At 40.9% G+C, this 12,630-nt stretch overlaps 1 pseudogene; it reads left to right on the forward strand.

The window, feature by feature from the left end:
- The window catches only part of LOC138165983 (small RNA 2'-O-methyltransferase-like), a 21,441-nt pseudogene extending 9,324 nt beyond the window's left edge, over window positions 1–12,117 (forward strand).
- Window positions 12,118–12,630: the final 513 nt, after the last annotated feature.

A 12,630-nucleotide genomic window follows, 5' to 3' on the forward strand; every position in this document is an offset into this window, starting at 1 on the left:
GTGAGGGAGGGGGCTGCTGTTTAGGTTGGATAGGAGAATGACGATGGAGCCCAGAGAGGAAGTAGGCCTACTGTGCTCACTCTCCATCTGCTAAGGAGGTGGGGGATCTCTTGGAGGCAAATGATAGAACCACAATGGCTAAGTAGGGAAATCTTATGAAAGTGTTATAGCTTTTTGCTTGATGAATTCAAGTCACCTGGCCCAGGTGAGCTCTATCCCAGAACACTGCAAGAGCTGAAAGATGTGAATGCTGAGTCACTGTCAGTGACCTTGGAAATGTCATGGAGAGCTGGAGAGATGCCACAAGGCTGACAGGTGGTGAATGTGTCCTGATTTTCAAAAAAGGGAAGAGACTGCAGCCATCCGATGGCAGGTCAGTGAGGGATTTTGATTCCTGGAAAAAAATCTAGGCAGTATTCTTAAAGGAATGATTAGTGAACACCTAGTAGAAAGGGAAGTGTAAATATTAAAAAAGGGTTAAAAAAAGGGTGACTAGAGAGAGTCACAATGGGGTCAAGAATACAGAGGTCACGCAGAATAATCTCAACCCCTTTTTGGGCAAAGTTACTGGGTGGGGAGATCACAGGAATGCAAAGCGTTCAGTTCATTTAGACTCCAGAAAAGCATTTGACAAACTTTCATCCTATGGGTAAGATGGAAAAATCAGTGTTTGATAATAACAGAGTAACATGAATTTGGGATTCACTAACCAGTCATAGCTAAAGAGACAGTAGCTTAGAAAGAGGTTTGTAATGGAGTGTCCAGGGGACCCCTTCTTGTCCATCAGGTGCCTAAAATACATTGTAGATTTAGAAGGAAAGGACTTTATGGGTTATCAAGTCCAATTTACTTATTTTACAAATGAGGAAACTAAGGCCAAGGAGTATATTGAACTTCCCACAGTCAAAACTAAGTGTAAAAGGTAGGATTTGAACTCAGGTCCTCCAAATACTGCTACTGCTGCCACTAGTACTACTACTACTACTACTACTATTACTACTACTACAGTTACCTAACTAGCTGGTATTTATATAGCTCTTTAAGATTCCCAAATCACTTTAAAAATATTATTTCACTTATTCTCACAACAATAGTGGGAGACAGCTATTATTAGTACCCCCCATTTTGCAGATGAGGAAACTGAGGCAAATAGGTTAAGTTATTTGTCTAGGGTCATGCATTTGGCAAACGTCTGAGGCTAGATTCGAACTCGGATCTTCTTGATCCCAGTTCTAGTGTTCCATTCACCAAGCTACCTTGGGGTCTCTGACTAACCTCTATCTCTATTTACATAAGAACATTTTTTTCATGAGAGGCGCTAGCACTGCGGATGGCAATGCTTAGCGCCTCACATGGGGGGGGAGGGATCTTTGGATTGTGCCATAGAAGGAGTGGCTGAAGTGACTGGAATGACTAATTATATGAAATGCAAAGCTTGGAGCGGGGCATGATGGGCGCTTTCAGGTATTTGAAGGGATGTCTTATGCAAGAGGAATTTGATTTGTTTTGCTTGGCTTGAGGAACGATGAGTAATTGATAGAAATTACTGAAGGGAAGATTTGGGATCAATAGAAGTAAACAATCTCCAACCATTGGACCATTCCCACATGGAAGAGGCTGCTTCAGGAAATGCTGGGGTCCCTTCAACAGAAGAAGTCTTTAAGAAAACATCAGATTATGCCTTGCTGCAATGCTCCAATGGAGGGTCCCCATCAGGTATCCTTTATCCTCAATGGCCTCAGAGGGTCTTCCCACCTACAAAGTTCTGTGATTACTGTTGTGTAATTAACGCTAAAGAGTACAGCCAGCCCCTCCGTGAACCCCGACCTCTCCCCCTACTTGTAGTTTTTGCCTCTCCCTCACCCCCATTCCAATTTTTTATTGTTTAACCTTTCAGCCCCCACAACAAAGGCAGGTGATAGAGTGAACACAAAACCATAGCAAGATAATCTAAGAATAGTGTCCAAAGTGCTGAGGTTCAGAATGAGCAGAGTCTGCCACAGATTCCTGGGGTCTCAGGCTTCCTGGGAAATATACTTCCCATTTAGACAGTTACTGACTGCCTTGGGAAAATTGGCTTTTACTCTTCTGACCCACAAAGCCACGAATGTCATAACTTTAGCAAAGTGTTGGATAATAATGAACAAGCATACATAAAGCTCTTGTGATGTGCCTAGGAGTGTGCTGAGTTCAGGTAATTTAGGGTTTTGGGACTCCAATGTCATTGGTCCTCTTCAAAAATGAAGGACAAACAAGAAGTTCTGGGAATTCAAAGAAAAAACAAAAATGGCGACTGTACTCAGGAAGCTTGTGTTCTAATGGGAGATAATACATACATTTCTAGGTGTACAACAAATCCAAACACAGCCCAAATAGTGTGACCCTGGCAGAGAAGGTGCCCAGCAGCTGGTAGGACAAGAGAATGCCTCTGAGAGGAGGGAGCTCTTGAACTTAAACTTCATAGAATCCAGGGATTCTCCCCAGTGTCATCTGCCAACACTCCAAACCAACCTGGCCTTCTTCTCTCCACTTCTTCCAATGTACAGACTCTTTCCCGGAAGACAATGGAAGTTCTATGTGTATAAAGAGAGATTGCTTCACTGTTGTCTATAGGCAGCACCCAATAGGGACAGAACTTTAGCAGGGCCTTCTTGTAGACTGTCATGCTTCTGTCCAAGACAGGACCATTTAGACAGATTTAGAACTGGATGAAAGACCAGCCCCCAAGAGCTCTTCTGTAAGGCTTGAGATCTCCTTAGAGCATAGGCTCCAGGAGAGGCAACCTCTGGCTATGTCCCTGGTTCTGTGCCACATGACATTCTTGGCAACCTTTGAGATAAAGGTATTAAACCACATTGCCAATGACATGAAGCTGGGAGGAATAGATGATATTGGATTCCAGAGCAAGGTACAAAACTACCTCAACAGCCCAGCAGAGGCGACCATCTAATGAAACTGAATGTGATTGGGATAAATACAGGACTTCACCTGGGTATAAAACTGCCTTTGAAAGTGTGGGATGGATGCAGCTTTGATGGACAGCAGTGAGTGTGCCAAAGAGCTGGAGGTTTTAGCACACTGCACTCAGGAGCTTCTCAGAATCTCAGGTGGAGTCTCCTTGGGGAGCCTATGCACCTGAGAAGCCTGGCAGAAGAACTGTGCTGGACTCCAGCTTCAGATACATCCCAACTGTGTGACCAGGCAAGTTGTTTAACCTTTTTCAGCCTCAGTTCCCTCATTGGGAAATGGAGATAATAATATCACTTATGTTACATGATTGTTGTGAGGACCAAATGAGACCATGTATGTGAAGTGTTTTATAAATGTCAAATAAGCTACCTAGTCCTAAAAAATACAACAACTTCCTGAGTTCAAATTTGACCCCAGATACCTACTAGCCATGTGACCCTGGGCAAGCCACTTAACTCTTTTTGTCTCAATTTACTCATTTGTAAAATGGAGAAGGAAATGGCAAAACCCTCCATTACTTTTTCCAAGAAAACCCTAAAATGTATCATGAAGAGTTGGACAAAATTGAAAAATGGGGGCGGCCAGGTAGCACAGTGAGTAAGAGCACCAGCTCCAGTGTCAGGATGACCTGGGGTTCAAATCCAGGCTCAGACACTCAGCACCCACCCAGAAACACTTGGCCGTGTGACCTTGAGCAAGTTACTTAACCCCAATTGCTTTAAAAAAGAATAGAGAAATGACTGAGCAATGACAAGCCTGATTTTAGCGGTCTTCTCATTCAGATGATTTCATACTTACTTAACTATGTACACACCATGCTGTCCTTCCCCTACCTCCCACACTTAGAGAATGCTTGTTCCCTGAGGCTCAGTACTGTTTTTTTCTTCCAGATGCCTTGCTCATAGTAGCCACTTAATAAGTGATTGTACAATAGCCTTTACATATAGTGCTTGATGAATGGCATGTAAGCTTTGTGAGGACTGCCTCTGCCTCTGATCTTTGAATTTTCAGCACACATAGTTGCCTAATGCATAATTCCTACTTCATATATGCTCATTTAATCCATCCAAGGTCCAGTGCAATCTTCCCATGCTCAGTGTTCTTAAATTCACGATTTCACCATTCTTTTGGGTGTCTGACTCTCTCCCTATTGCCAGGCTCCTGGGAGCCCATCTGGTGGAAGCCTGGCCACTTACTGAGTGCACTTCTCATTCCCTGAAGGGATTGGCTCCTTCCATGTAGGAAGGGTCTTTTTGCTCACTTCCCTATTCTCTGGGTATACTCTGCCTGCTGGAATCCCCTCTCATTGAGGAGAGCCAATGAGCCATTTCTAACTGGCCTCTTTTACAGAAGGTTTCTCTAGTTCTCTCAGTGGGGACTCCCTGATTTCTGTGGGAGGAATTATGAACACTAATTTCCCCTCTCTCACTATGCCATGGTCTGCCAGGTTCTTTCTGTAGCCATGACAACCAGCATAGAGACCTTTTCATGTCCTTTCTAATTAAAAGAAAGTGATGCCATCCTTTAGATACAAAGATGGCCCAGAATGATGACATTTCCCCTGTTAGGGTGATGGGCTTTCTCTGAGTTTTTTTCATTATCTTACCTTTTCTCCCTTGTGAACAATGACACTCTTTTTAATGATGGCTTATCACCACTAAGGTAAAGTCCAGGTCCATGAAGATGGGCAAAGCTAACTGGCCCATTTGGGAACTGACCAAGGCCCATGCTCCACTTAGTTCTATGCTTTAACTGGCTCAGAAGAACACGAGGCAAACAGATTGGGTGAACCAGCTCATTCCTGGGATTAAAAGGCTTGTTAGCCGTCTACTCAGCCATCAGACCTGAAGCATCCCACCAAATTCTGGCTGCATGCATGGCTCTTCTGGGGTCACTAGCTGGCCATTGGGATTAACATCTGGTGACTGGAGTGCTAAGCTTTAATTACTTTCCATTCTGCTTTAATAGGTGTCATTAGGAACCAGCCCCTTTCTTAAGCTTTCTAATTACTTGGCAGCTCCCACTACCTAGCACTGAGGATCCTGCAACTTCATTTTGTAATTAGTTATTATTTTCCCATATCCACTTCTAAAAGAATGAAGATTTACAACTATTTTTGTCCTCCTTTCCTTTTCCTTTTGTGGTGTGATTTTCTTGATACCAAACTGGAAGCATGTCAGCCTCCCCCCAAAACACATCCCATCAGAAGTGATGCTGCCTGTGTGGCCTTGTGATGGGATGCCTTGTGTTAGGCAGAATGTGGGATTTGAGTTCTCATCTGCCTCTCCTTAAGGCACAATTTCAGACTCTCAGTGCCCTGAAAGCAGCAGGAAGGGAAGTCATATATGAAGTAGAAGGACAATTTTGTGGGATTTGTATACTCTAACATTAACCACAGAACTGAGGAGAAAGAATATCTGTCATCTACTAAAATATATAGACATTTATATGGTTGTTAGTAGATAGGGGGTTTGCACATCTGCCATTAGCAGTAATCGGGGCTACTCACATATATTCTTCATACACTGGTAATGAGAACAAACTTCTTAATTTCTCTTATAAGAAGAATTCCTGGGGCAGAATCAAGATGGGGACATAGAAGCAGGAAAACTCTATGAGCTCCCCCTATGACCACCTCAAATACCTATAGAATGTGACTAAATAAATTTTAGAGCTACAGAACCCACAAAGTGACAGAGAGAAACAAATCTCCTGCTGAAGGCAGCCTGGCAAGTGGACAGGAAGGGTCCATTGCAGCCTGCTGGGAGTAGAGCCCAGCCCCGTGTGAGCCTGAGGTTTTAGCTTCAGGGTGGCCCTGACTAGCAGTGGCTGGAGCGGACCTCAGGAGAGTGGATCATCAGCAATTTTGGTGGTTTCCAGAAATATCAACCCATAAATTCCAAAGACAAAGTAAGAGGTCAATGTGGAACTCTGTTGGAACAGGCGGGGACAGAGGAGCAGGTCCGACCTCTGCCCCCTAGGGCCCTGCAGCTACTGCCACATGGCTGCTTCAGAGCTCCTGGCCTACAGATTGTAGGGGGACCAGGCAATCAGTCTGAGGTGTAACTGCTCTTATTTTAACATGCTTGGATCTGGACAGCTGTCTTGGGTGGAGGTCCTGGGGTGTGTGACCAGTGAATCAGAGCTAGTCGGGGCTGCATAGCAGGGGCACAACTAATAGCTCCAGCAGCTGTGAAAACCCCAGTGATTTGGGACAAAGCTCTCCACTCTGGAAGCAGAGTTCTACTGTGGCAAAAAGCTCAAAACTCAACTAATTGACGGGCAACATGAGCAAGCAAAGGAAGCAAAGCAAGCACAGCAGTCAAACCTCAAATTTATTTTTTGGGGACAAAAAGGATCAAAGCATGGAATGGGAGGAAGACAACAAAGTCAGAACTTCTGCACCAAAAGCTTCCAAAAAATATAAATTGGTTACAGGCCATAGAAGAGCTCAAGAAGGATTTTGAAAATTAAGTTTGAGAAGTGGAGGAAAAATTGAGAAGAGAAATGAGAATGATACAAGAAAATCATGAAAAGTGAGTCAAAAGCCTGACTGAAGAAAATAACACCTTAAAAAATAGACTAACTCAAATGGCAAAAGAGGCCTAAAAAGTCAATGAGGAGAAGAATGCCTTAAAAAGCTGAATTTGTCAGATGGACAAAGAACTTCAAAAGCTCACTGAAGAGAATTATTCCTTCAGAAGTAGACTGGAGCAAATGGAAATTAATGACTTTATGAGAAATCAAGATACTATTAAACAGATCCAAACAAATGAAAAAAATAGAAGGTAATGTGAAATATCTCATTGGAAAAACCACTGACCTGGAAAAGAGATCCAGGAGAGATAATTTAAAAATTATTGTATTACCTGAAAGCCATGATCAAATAAAGAACCTAGAAATCATCCTTCAAGAAATTCTCAAGGAAAATTTCCCTGATATTTTAGAATCATAGGGTAAAATAGAAATTGAAAGAATTCACTGATTACCTCTTGAAAAAGATCCCAAAAAGAAAACTCCTAGGAATATTATAGCCAGGTTCTGGAATTCCCAAATCAATGAGAAAATATTACAAACAGCCAGGAAGAAACAATTTGAATATTGTGGAAACACAATCAGGATAACACAGCATTTGGCAGCTTCTACACTGAGGGATCGAAGGGCTTGGAATATGATATTCCAGAGGTCAAAGGAGCTAGGATTAAAACCAAGAATCACCTACCCAGCAAAACTGAGTATTATGTTCCAGGGGAAAATGTGGTCATTCAGTGGAAGAGAGGACTTTCAAACATTCTTGATGAAAAAACCAGAGTTGGATAGAAACTTTGACATTCAGATACAAGAAGCAAGAGAAACTTGAGATGGTAAACAGGGAAAAGAAATCATAAGGAAATTATAAAAGTTGAACTATTTACATTCCTACATGGAAAAACGATCATTGTAACTTATGAAACTTTTCTCAGTATGAAAATAGCTGAAGGAAATAGAAATAGAAATATATATATATATATATATATGTGTGTGTGTGTGTTTATATACATATATATGTCTATATATGAGGCTATATGTACATATGAATACATATGTGACTGTGTATACATGTGTATAGGTATATAGAGACAGAGGGCACAGTACCAATTTAATAGGAAGGGATGATATTTTAAAAATTAAGAGGTGAGAGAGGAATATAATGATAGGAGATAGGGAGAGACAGAGTAGGGTAAATTATCTCATATAAAAGAGGCAAGGGGAAAATGTTACAATGGAGGGGAAGAACAGGAAGACAAAAGGGAATGGGTCAACCTTACTCTAATTGAATTTGGCTTAAGGAGGGAATAACATGCACACTAAATAGGGTATCTTACCCTACAGGAAAGTAGGGGGGAACGATAGAAGGGAGGGAATAATGGGGGGGGGAGAATAATTAGAAGCACACACTTTTCAAAAGGGATAGTGTCAAAGTAGAAAATAGAACAAGTGGGGGGATAGGATGGAGGGAAATATAGTCAGTCTTTCACAATATATCCACTATGGAAATGTTTTGTATAACTACACATGTACAGCCTATATTGAATTGTTTATTTTCCAAGTAAGGGTGGGTGACAAGAGAAGAAGGGAAAGAATCTGGAATTCAAAGTTTTAAAATCAAATGTTTAAAAAAATCATCATCATCATCATTATTATTACATGCAACTGGGAAGTAAGATATACAGACACTAGGGTATGGATATCCTTCTTGCCCTACTGGAAAGTTGAATGGGGTTTGGGGGGCAGATTGGGGGAGTGTGTATTCAGTGGGATTGCTGTTTTGGGGTGGTGGGTGGGGGAAAGACGGGGAGAAAAATTGCAACTCAAAATCTTATGGAAATGACTGTTGTAAACTAAAAATAAACATAAAATGAAAAAGAAAGAATTCCTGGTGAATGGGAAGGATGAGGCAGGGAAATGGGGGAGGAGAAAGAAAGATTGATCCACTTAAGAAAGATCACTGGTTCAGTGTAATGATCTATCCTTTCCCAAAAGGGTACCCGGTAGGTAGCTAGGTGGTGCTAAGGATAAAGTCCTTGGAGTCAGGAAGACCTGAATTCAAAATCTTCCTTAGTCACTAGCTATGTTAACCTGGGAAGTCCTTTGATACCTCTCACATTCTGTTTTCTCACCTTTACCAATTGGGATAATTGTAGCATTTACCTTATAGCATTGTTGTGAGAATAAAATGAGGTAACCTATGTAAACTGTTTTGAAAACTTTAAAATGCTATATAAATATGGTTATTCTAATATCTTCTCCCATAGAAGATTCCTTCTGATACCTCATGGTTTTTTGAAGATGACTTTGTGTTACTAGATATGATGGCAACATAGAAAAAGTTCTACCCAACTGGGGGTTTTTTACATAGTTCTGGACATCAAATGAGGAACAGCCTAGCTGCGAAGAGAGAGGGGGCTAATTAGTAGTTTGGGGACGAATTGAGGGGAGTTTAAGCCATAATAAACCATGAATCAGAAAGTGTAAACATGGCCTGTGCCCTGCATAGACCCCTTACACTTGCACCTTGGGGCTAATAGAGGAGCAGAATATGCTAGGGATCTCTAATACCTAGACTGTTTACAAAAAAGTAATCTAAGAATGGTTACTTGGAGCAATGACTCTGTCCAAGAGCCATTCAACTGAGAATTAGTGGAGAGATTGGACACCAACATTGATAATCTCCAGATGAAAGAGCCATTCTAAGTAAGTTGCATCTAAGTCAAAGGATGATTGTCTTGTGACCCTTGGAGAGATCAAGAAAGGAGGTAAAGACGGTTGTTTTCTTGTGGGTCTATTGGTAGTAGAAAATGTGATTTCATTGGACATTTATTTCATCTGAAAGGCTCCATGATGAGTTTAAGTAAATAGAGCACCATGAAAATCATTGTAATGGTCAAGCCACAACCTGTCAGCCTCAGTTTCTTCATTTTAAAATGGGGATCATAATAACACTTACCTTACAGGACTGTTGTGCAGGCCAAATGAGATTACTCTTTTTAAAGTATCTTGCCAACCTTATAGAACTATATAAATGATGAGGATGATTCTCATAGCTACTATGTGCCAATGTCATTGGCAAGGAATAAGGCAGGAGGAAAATTGTATGTGGAATTTTCAAATTTCCTCTAAACAAGTCTATATGTGCTTTCATTCGTGGTGGCATCTGTGGGAAGGTAAGCACAGAGGATGATATGACAAAAATGGTTAATCCTAAAGAAATCAAAGTCTGATAGCAGGATGAGAACCTTCTCACCTGCACATCTTTACTACATCTTGTCAAGAATTGACTTCGAGGCATTGAATGTAGTGAGTACCAATTATCATTGCAACAAATGAAGTTGATCATATCTGAAAAGACAGGAAAGAAGAATCAAATTAGGAATAATTTCAGTATCAGCTTGGAAGAGATAGAAGTAGAAACTTATTTACTTGAAAAAAATAAATAAATAACCATTTTGGGAGGTTCAGAAGCAGCCCAAGATACCATCTAACTATGGATCGGTCATGTCAAGAGTAGGGGTGAGCCCCACCTTGCCCCTAGGGAGGTTGGTAATACAGACAGGGCATGGGAGAATTTCACTCTAGTGACAAGATCCTTCCTTGGGTGACTACCCTCTGTGGTGTGGAAAGTTCCATCTACCTCATGATATTTATGGTTCTCTGTGAAGAGTCAGATAATGTACTGAATAGAGTGAAAAGCCAAGTGGATGCCACTTCATACGAATGCATAAAGATAATAAACAGATACTACATTGTCACCATCTATCCAGTTCTACCTGTTTAAGTCAATCATTGATTGAGTGTATTGACGTCTAATGGGAGGAGGATGGGAAGGGGAGCACTGGCCAGTGACATAGTTCTTAGGGTTACTGGTGCTTGTTCTGTGTGATACAATCTCCACTGGCCATGGGCAGGTATTGTTTTCTGGTATGCTTACCTTGTGAAAGAGCAGAGCCTTTGGGTTGTCTGCTGAGCCAGAACTGAGAGAGACACAGAAGAGTCCCAAGGGACTTTGGGTTCTTTTTCCTTCCTAGATACATTTGGGTAAAACCTGGATGAGGAAAGAGGCATTGGGTTCTCCCTGTCACTGTAGGTCATGTGAATCCTTGAATACATTACTCTGCTGTTTATGAGAGAGGTGTTAGGAGGGCAGTGGTGGGCCCCTGGGCTGCTGTCATGTGGCTGATGAATAGTGGTTTTGATACTGCTTCTGTTTCCATTATGTCTTTTCTTTATTTTAGGTTAAAGTTTCAATGAGGCAAATATAGGCTTGATGGCAGGAAATCTTATCAATAATCAAAATTACTCTACAGAGTGAAATGGGCTGTTGAAGAGATGGTGAGTTCCTCCTCTCTGAAGGGTTCCTCTCTTCCCTCTATGCTTCCTCAGCAGATTATGTCAACAACTACATTTGTTCAATTAGCAGAACTTACACATATTATTCTTATATATTCTCCTATCTTCTTATACATGTATACACAAATATATAAACAGATAGGGATATATTTGCATGTATCTGGGTGTGTAGATGTATACATATATGTATTATATATACACATACATACATACATCCACATCTCTTTGACTCTGTCTCTCTCCCTCCCTCTCTGTATCTAAACAGCACCATAAGTTTATTTTAAATTTTGTAAGGAAATATCAATCCCAAATGATTCAGATATGCCAATTGTGAGCTCTTTTAGAGGCTGAAATCATTGAGGTGCTTGCTGGACTGGATATTGATGAGAACATTAAAATGGTATATTTGTAGGTTGCATGCTGGTTCTGGATACTATCTAGACATTAGGGAAAGACCTTTAACTATCACCTTATATCATGAATGTTGTGGAAAAAGCTCTCTGCCTCCTTAGATTTAATTCGATAACATGCAAAGGACTCATGGCGCATCTCAGTCAAAGAGTTGTTCCAGTTACCAGAAGTGATCTTTGAATTCTTATCTCCAATCATGGTTATTATCAACACACCAAATTCCAAATGTAATCCCTTGTTTTCAGGATAGACACTATTCTGACATGCAGATCACAGGTTTCAATGGGACAGAACACAGTTTCTTTCGATGTAGAAAGACGTTATGATTATTTAATGGAGCTTATTGGATTTGGGGAACCACTTCCTGAAGGTGAAGCTGTTGGGTTCAGGGATCTTTGTGAAAAAATATATCAAACACGGAGGAATCTCTACATAACAACAAAAAACTATCACATGACAGTTGGCACAGTGATATATCCAAGTCTGAAGAAAGAGAAGTACCTTCAGAAGGCACTTTCCAATGAAGTTTTTTCTCAAATCTCAAAAATGAAGAGAGATCTACTAGAGATTCACATGATGAAGAAGGCCAGTGCTAGCTGTGATGAGCCTGAATCCTGAATGTGATGGGTCCAAAAAATGACCGGCTGAAGACACCACACCCCTAAGCCATTCTGTACTGGAAATGAATTTTATGTATCTCTCAAAAGGATTTTATCTTTCCCTAAAACAAAATGCATATATGGTGACCTGGAGACATTAAAAATGCTAATTGCTAATGAAGTAATGCAAAGCAGTGATGTTTTTTTTGTTGTTGTTGTTGTGGTTGATATTGTCATTGAAGAGGATTGAATTGAGTGACAATGATAAGGATGGTTATTGCTTGGATGGCTCCAATGGGGAGAAACACAATGGTGCTCGCTCCCATGGGACTGTCCTTCATGGGGAAGACTATGAAGATCATTTCTAAGTCACTGCTGTTTTCAGAAATTCATGGAATTAGATTAACTTTTAATGAGTTACGTTTTAATGGGTTACATACATATTATGTGTATGTGTGTGTATATGCATGTACATATACATATTAACATAAATATATGTGTATATATTAAACATTACACACAAACACAGAAACTCACATACACCTAACTCTAGCCTCTCTTCTGACCACCACTCCAACATTACTTTCTTTTTTTTTTTAAAGCAATCGGGGTTAAGTAACTTGCTCAAGGTTACACGGCCAGTTATTTCTGGGTGTGGTGCTGAGTATCTGAGCCCAGATTTGATCCAGGTCATCCTAACACTGGAGCTGGTGCTCTTACTCGCTGAGCCACCTGGCCACCCCTAAGCAATTGGGGTTAAGTA

The sequence above is a fragment of the Petaurus breviceps genome, unplaced genomic scaffold (assembly GCF_028583685.1).
Source record: "Petaurus breviceps papuanus isolate PSGF00001 unplaced genomic scaffold, PetGlider_PUasm1.0 218, whole genome shotgun sequence".
NCBI classification, from domain to species: domain Eukaryota; kingdom Metazoa; phylum Chordata; class Mammalia; order Diprotodontia; family Petauridae; genus Petaurus; species Petaurus breviceps.